The sequence below is a fragment of the Saccopteryx leptura genome, chromosome 1 (assembly GCF_036850995.1).
Source record: "Saccopteryx leptura isolate mSacLep1 chromosome 1, mSacLep1_pri_phased_curated, whole genome shotgun sequence".
Taxonomy (NCBI): domain Eukaryota; kingdom Metazoa; phylum Chordata; class Mammalia; order Chiroptera; family Emballonuridae; genus Saccopteryx; species Saccopteryx leptura.
Window position 1 is genome coordinate 289,500,091 of NC_089503.1, and position 8,714 is coordinate 289,508,804.

General features: G+C 33.6%; 1 pseudogene; it reads left to right on the forward strand.

Annotated features, from left to right (window-relative positions):
* Positions 1–1,183: 1,183 nt before the first annotated feature.
* On the forward strand, positions 1,184–3,007 carry LOC136388358 (NKG2-F type II integral membrane protein-like; annotated as a pseudogene).
* The last annotated feature ends 5,707 nt before the right edge of the window (positions 3,008–8,714 follow it).

Here is an 8,714-nt window from a genome sequence, read left to right on the forward strand (position 1 = left end):
ATGGCATACCTGAAAATTTTCTAGGGCACACCAGTGCATCCTGGTACACACTTTGAGAACCACAGCATTAGATACTTAGGCCTTATTCATCTTATAATTGAAAGATTGTACTCTATTACCAGCCTCCCCTATTTTCTCCACCCTCAGCCCCCAGCAACTGTTTTCCAACCAATTTGATAGTTTTAAATTCCACATATAAATGATATCATGCAGTTCTTGTCTTTATCTGTTGCACTTATTTCACTAAGCAAAATGTTTCCAGGCTCCTCCTTGTCACAAATGACAGAAATTGATTTTTCCCTTGACTGAATAATAATCCAGCATGTGTGTGTGTGTGTGTGTGTGTGTGTGTGTGTGTGTGTATCATTTTTTTATGCACTCATCCATGAGGACACTTAGGTTGCTTTTATACATTAATTGTGGTGACTATGCTTCAATAAACATGGGGGTATACATATCTCTTCAAAAATACTTGTGTCATTTTCTGAGTGTATACCCAAAAAGTATATATGCTGGATCATATGGTGCTTTCAATTTTAATCAATGAGGTTGTTATGATATTCTTTATTCCTTACTGAATTATTGCATTGTACTGCTCAAACAAATAATATATTGTCTAATGTAGAAATCTTAAAAATTACAGCTGCCATGAGGTACTTATTTAAAAATTTAAAAAACTTTTTTTTCTTTGACAAAGACAGAGAGAGAGTCAGAGAGAGAGAGACAAAGAGGGACAGACAGACAAGAAGGGAGAAAGATGAGAAGCATCAATTTTTCTATACCACACCTTAGTTATTGATTGCTTTCTCATATGTGCTTTGACTGGGGGATTACTGCAGAGTGAGTGACCCCTTGCTCAAGACAACGACCATGGGGTCATCTCTATGATCCCATACTCAAGCCAGCGACCCTGTGCTCAAGCCGGTGAGCCCAAGATCAAGCTCCGACCTTGGGGTTTCAAACCTGGATCCTCTTTGTGTCAGTCCAATGCTCTATCCACTGCATCACCACCTGGTCAGGAAGATTTAAGAAACTTAAAATCAGAATTCTTCAACTGGACATGAACAGTAGTACCATGTACCCCACCAGTTTTTCTGCACTAGGATCTTGTTACTCTATATATCATTATTCACAAGTACACTTATCTTAGAGCACAGTCCCACAACACCACTCAAGTACAGACATGAATAACCAAAGAGTAACTTATGCAGAACTGAATCTGGTTAATGACTCAAAGAGACAGCAAGTAAAACTAAAGGGCACTAACAGCTCCATTTCTGTAACTGAGCAGGAAATAACCTATAAAGAATTAAATCTTCACAATGCTCTACAGGGTTTTCAAGGAAATGACAAGCATGACTACTGCAAAGTTAATATATTGAATAGACATACTTTATAAATGTTCTAAGATGTGACATTAGGGTGCAGAGATGTGGGGCAATAGTAGGAAAGGAGCTCACTTAAATTTCATTTTTAAGGATCAGAACTAGAAGTTGGAATTTGGTATTCAAGATGAAAGCTGAGGACTAATTTTATTCAGGCATTGTTGTAGGTGTGTTCTTTGACCAATAACTCATGGAGCATTATATTTTCTGAAAATACAATTGTATATTCTGAAAGAAAGATTATAGTGGGAGAAATGGGCTTAGGGTCCAACTTCTATACAAGATCCTCTGTGTGTAAAGTGTCTACACAGTTGACTCCTCCTCTCCTTTCCTAGTGTTTTCTTTTCTCTACCTGCAAATTCCCCATCACCTCCAGAAAGGCAATCCCACCTCCATTGCTGGGATCCTAGGAGTCTGGATGTACACTGAGGTAATGATAGCTGTTATTGATCGTAAGTAAATTTTTGTAAGATTATATGGGACTTTTCACTTTTATGTCCATCAGTGCCTCTAAACACCTCATATTATTATAGACTAGAACTCTCATTTAAAAATATGCATTTAGACTAATGTGAAAGGTTATACTAAATTTTTACAAGACATAAATATCAGAATGATTTCAGAGAATAGTTTTTAAATACATGTACATATATGTTCACATATATCCATATATATTCTGATTTTAAACTGAAGGCATGCTTTTGAACACATTATTGAGAAATACAAATTAATTCTTGAGACTGATTCACCTAAATGTTGTAAGAGAAGGTGAAGTTTTGTTTTCTTGGTTTTTGAAATATTTTCCCCTAAATTATAATTACTTCATTAATATTTCTTGGTAAAATCAATTTTAGTCCAAATTATTCTAAGAAACAAAAGTATTATGATTTATTTAGATCAATATTAATTTTTCACAAAAATTACTTTTTAGCTAATGGAAATCTGGAAGAGAAAAATTGTTCCTTGACAATCAAGATCCACAAAATTACATAATTATTTCCTAAATTCTGATATTAGTGTAGTTTATACTTTGTATCTGACATAAGTCATAAATTATAACTTCTGGAGGGAGCATAATTTATAATACTAAGCAATGAATGTTTATAAATACCGAATATAAAACCAGTGCTTTTATACAACAATATGAAAAAATGGTGATTCATTTAAAATCACCATACCCATTGTTGCTGATTTGCTCAAAAATAATTTCGCATTCTACAACAGTGGTTTCACTCATTGAAATTCAGGACATGTACAGAATAGATATTTTTATTTCTGTGTTTGCTTGTATGGGCACATACATTAGGGAATAAGAGGTTAACTCTTTCTTGTGAGTGTATGTAAGTTTTCTTTTATGCAAATCAGCCTTTTAGTGTGTATACATATGTTCTGTACAAATGTGTCTATACCTATGTAAAAGTGTAAATTAATTTTTATTTCTAAAAATACAAATGAATTTTGGATAATTACTCAAAATCTTTCTTCGGCGTATCACTGTGGTTGTTGTCCAAAGGAGTGGGTACTGTATTCCAACAACTGCTATTACATTAGTACTGAAAGAAAAGCCTGGAACAAAAGTTTGCTGGCCTGTGCTTCTAAGAGCTCTAGCCTGTTCTACATAGATAATAAAGAAGAAATGGTAAGACTTTAAATATTTTCAGCATTATACAGAGTGGTGCCTTGAGATACGAATTTAATTTGTTCTGTAACTGAGCTTGTAAGTCAGTCAACTCGTATATCAAACTGCCGATACTGAACCCGTGCACCAACATGCCAACTAGCGGCAGCTTCCCAAATCACAACTTGTATCTTGGAATTTCGCTTAGATCTCGAACAAAAATACAGATCGAGTCGCAGCTCGTATCTTAAAAAAAATTTTGTATGTTGGTCCGTTTGTATTTCAAGGCACCACTGTATTAAGAAGATTATTTTAGTTTACATTTGTATAATTCAGTCATATTTTTGTAAATATTTGTAGTTTATTTATTTTAAAGGATGTTACTATTTCATTGTTTAACTCTATGTTTTATATTTTTGACATTAATGCACAGTGATAATTTTCATATTAATGCATTATTTGTAGTTTTTGAATTTTCACTGAAGTATAATATATATGTTACATTTTAAATCTATTCTACTTAGAATATGGTTTCTTAATGTATTATGAATTGTTATTAAGTGAAAATCCTTATACTTGAAGATTTTTAAATATTTTACTGGATTTATACTAATATATTGTATATTATATAGGAGTGTTTCATATAACATATGTTATTTATACAATATAAATATTATATTAATAATAATATATAAATAAAACTGTAGGCCTTGGCCGGTTGGCTCAGTTGTAGAGCATCAGCCTGGCTTGCAGGAATCCTGGGTTCGATTCCCAGCCAGGGCACACAGGAGAAGTGCCCATCTGCTTCTCCACCCCTCCCCCTCTCCTTCCTTTCTGTCTCTCTCTTCCCCTCCCACAGCCAAGGCTCCATTTGAGCAAAGTTGGCATAGGTGCTGAGGATGGCTCCATGGCCTCTGCCTCAGGCACTAGAATGGCTCTGGTTGCAACAGAGCAATGCCCCAGATGGGGAGAGCATCACCCCCTGGTGGGCATGCCAGGTGGATCCCGGTTGGGCACATGCGGGAGTCTGTCTGACTGCCTCCCTGTTTCCAACTTCAGAAAATACAAAAAAAAACCCCACATAACTATATTACTATAATTGTATATTTGTATAATTATAATTATTTTCACTATGCTTCAGAATAAAAATGCAGGGTCATAAATATATGCTTATGCCACATTTATTAGATTATTTTAGCATTTATAATGTCTTGTATGAATACATGTTTTTTCAAATAATTTCATGATCCAAAACCTGATACTATCATAAATTTTAATGCTATAGTTCTGCTCATTATAAAAGTATTATTATGACAGTAATAAGCATTTTCCTGATTACAGACAGATTGAACACATCCTTCTAGGCAGAAATCATTATGAAATTTTCTATTGTGAGAATGAGAAGTGATTGTTCACGTCACTTGACTATTTTTCCTGTATGTTGCCAGTTATTTTCTTTCTTAGGCATTGTTAAATTTTGGGTATGAACTCTTTTTTAATTTGTAAGGTGGAAATAGCTCTTTGGACTGTTACTTACATTTTTATTCTTACATTATAATATTTTAATAACCAGCATTTATTAATGTTGCCAAAGTCCCATATCTCATTTTGGGTGTTAGTGATTATTTTCAAGTATTTCAGAAGTTAGTGAAACTTTGTGAAGATGGTCTGCTACCTTACACTTTAAGACTTATCATTTTTTATTAATTTCTATATTTAGATCTATAACACATTGAGAATTTATATTTTTGTGTTGCCATATTTGTGACACTGTGTGGTAGAAATTAAGTTTATATACTCTATATTATTATCTGATTGATGAAGCATAATTAAGATAACCCTTTTTTCATAACTAAATTTATATACCTAGGTCTATATATTTTTAATATAAAATTTAAGAAGTGGTTCATCCATTGAGTTTTAAAAATTATTTTTCTTTCTTTTTTTTTCTCTGTATTCTCAGACACTGTCTACGCCAGTATTGATTTCCTGATATTGTTCTAAAACCCTCCATGACTCTGTTAATATTTTCATTTTCTCTCTAGCCTCAGGAGTTAACATTTTCTACTATTCCATCTTTAACTTCACCAATTCTTTCTTTTGCATCTCAAAATTTATGTTAAATATAGTAAATTTTTTCAATGTAGGTAATGTATTTTTCAACTTTAATTTTTTATTTGATTCATTCAAATAGTTTTTATTTCTCTACTTGTTCTGTCACTGTCATCATATTTATATAGTTATTTAAACCTAGTTATTCATAATTTAGGTTTAAGTACATTCATAATAATTTTTTAAAAATATGTTTCTATTAAATTCAACATCTTATCCCCATAAAATTTAGTCTACTGACTGATTTTCCCTTTTCCCCTGAATATGAAAGACATTTTTCAGAGGTTTGTATTTTTTGCATGTTTTCTAATCTTTCATAAGTACATTTTTTTTTTAATTTATTCATTTTAGAGAGGAGAGGGAGAGACAGACAGAGAGAGAGGAGAGACAGAGAGAGAGAAGGGGGGGAGGAGCTGGAAGCATCAACTCCCATATGTGCCTTGACCAGGCAAGCGGTTTCGAACCGGCAACCTCAGCATTTCCAGGTCGACGCTTTATCCACTGCACCACCACAGGTCAGGCCAAGTACATATTTTTGATAATAGATTAAGTATAGATTCTGTTTTATTTTTCTTAGATTTATTTATTTATTTAACTTTACTATAGTTTTACTGTAAAATCTTCTCTTTTAAAGTATGCTTACCAAGTTTTCAAAATTCTTCTTATTTACTTATATTTTTGGCCTGGCTAACTTGGAATTCCACTGCATATGCCTAGCTTAGTTGACAACCAATGATTTTTAAAAATGTATTCAAATACCTCAAGTCAGTATGGTTTCCACCCTCTGCTATTTAATGTACATGTGTGTGTATGTGTGTGTGGTTGTGTGTGTACGGGAATGCTCATAACTTTGAAATTAGTTCTCAGAGTCCCTTTAGGCTTTTATTTTTTACTAGATTATCTTTGTATCTCTTATACATGTGCATTTTTTTTTCTATCAGCCAAGTACATGCAGAGAGCTGTCGTCATCTCTCTTACTGTACTCTCATATTACTGCCTTCTTGTTGTAGGTATAGCTGGCACTGTGCTTGATGCAATGGAGAGCACTACCTGGAACTAGAAAAAGGAGGGTTTTCATCATTTATTACCTAGTATATTTAGCACCCTGAACTGAAAAAAGTGGGCTTTTTAACAACCCCTTCCACTGCTAATCAAGTCTAACTGTGGCAATATAATTTGCAGCCCTCCCCAAGTTGTAAAAATTGTAATAAGGGTTAGGAGAGACATAGGAGCATCCTAGACAAGAAGTCTCAAATTTTCTCTATTTAATTTGAATTTCCAACAGCTTTTCCAATATTAAGTAATCATGTCATTTTTAGTTTTTGATCAATTTTCAGAGCTGTGAATTTATTATTTTTGTCCATTTGTCCTCTTCACTTTATCACATTAATATATATTTTTTCCTAATGTGTCTAATGTGTAAAAATATACTGTAAATTAAAATACTTCACTTTATCACATTAATATATATATATTTTCCTATGTGTCTAATGTGTAAAAATATACTGTAAATTAAAATACTATAAGTTAGAAAAAATTAACTTTATATTTTTCATTTTATTGTATTTTTTTTTAACAAGAGTGAGAAAAAGAAAGCAAGAGACAGGGACAAAGGAAGGGAGAGAGATGAGAAGCATCAACTTGTAATTGCGGCTCCTTCATTGTTCATTGATTGCTTTCTCATATGTGCCTTGACTAGCAGGTTCCAGCTGAACCAGTGACCCCTTGCTCAAGCCAGCGACCTTGGGCTTTAAGCCAGAAACTTTTGGGCTCAAGCTAGCGACTATGTCTATTCATGTCTATGATCCCATGCTTTAGCCAGGTTCTTTAAATTGTCAGTTATAAAAACTGTCATGATGATGCAAAGCACAACATAGAGAATATAGTGAACAATATTCTAATAAGCATGCATGGTGTTCAATGGGCACCAGACCCATTGAGGTGATCCCCCCTCATGGTACACAAACATCTATTTGACATGCTATACACTCAAAAAAAACCCAAAAAAACAGAATTGAAAGCCACTGTAATCATAAATCAAAACTATTTTTTAAAATTTTTTCTTCAAAGTGAGTTCTCTGAAAATATCAATTTGGCATATTTTCTTGAGGTATTTCTTAGTTACCAAAATTGTTCTGTTTAATATTAATAGATGTTGCATTCAAAATCTCAACATACAGATAAAAATCAGTTTCAAATTAATTATAATATACTCATTTAATATATAAAGATTAAGAGCTTTGTTCCATTCTTTAACGATAGTACATGTATATTTCTGTATATTTTTAATGCCTTGTGCATCTCACAGAAACATGCAAGAATCCTTTCTCTTGTCTTTTGTTTCCATAACAGTTGCTGGTTAGCTTGTTGGACATGCATCCTGCATTTTCAACTTTGGCTTCTATGCTGTCTTTCATAGGTCCTTGCTCATGAATTGTCATTCACAAATATTTAAATAGTTCATTAATGTTCATATTATCAGCTTCAAGTTGCCTAATAAAGACTCTTTGGAATAAGTCAGTAGTCACCCATTGCAATTTCCTCATCCTGCACATTCCCTTGAGGTTGAGATTTCTTTTCTTTTCTTTCTTTTTTCTTTATTTTAATTTATTGTGCTTACATAGATTCAAGTGTCCCACCAAGTATGTCCCCCAACCCCATATTCTCCTTAACATCCCCCTGCCTCCCTCCCCCAACAACCTCACCCATTCCCTCCAGGATTTGCTTTCCTGCTCTCTATAATGCTGTTATGTATAAAAAACTTCACCAATTTCTTTCCCTTCTCTGATCCCATCCTCTCATCCTCTTTCCTTCTGTCTGCTTTTCTTCTGGTTTCTTTGATCCTACATCTGTCTCTATTCTGCTCCTCAGTTCACACTGTTCATTGGCTTCCTCAAATGAGTGAGGTCATATGATATTTTTCTTTCTCTGCCTGGCTTATTTCACTCAACACAATAGTTTCCAGATCCATCCATGTTGTCACAAAAGGTAAGATTTCCTTCTTTTTCATGGCCACATAGTATTCCATTGTGTATATTACCACTACTTTTTAATCCACTCGTCCACTGATGGAAACTTGGGCTGTTTCCAAATCTTGGCTATTGTAAACAATGCTGCCATAAACATGGGGGTGCATTTCTCCCTTTGAATCAGTGATTTGGTGTTCTTAGGATATATTCTTAAAAATGAAATGGCTTGGTCAAAAGGCAGTTCCATTTTTAATTTTTTGAGGAATCTCCATACTGTTTTCCACAGTGGCTGCACCAGTCTGCATTCCCACCAGCAGTGCAGGAGGGTTTCCTTTTCTCCACACTCTCTCCAGCACTTATTATGTGTTGTTTTGTTAATGAGTGCCATTCTGATTTACATGAGGTGGTATCTAATTGTGGTTTTAATTTGTATTTCCCTAATAATTACTGATGTTGAACATTTTTTTCATTTGCCTGTTAGACAACTGTATGTCTTCTTTGAAGAAGTGCCTATTCATTTCTTTTGGTCATTTATTGATTAGATTATTTATCTTCCTAGTGTTGAGTTTTACAAGTTCTTTATATATTTTGGTTATTAACCCCTATCAGATATATTGTCAAATATGTTCT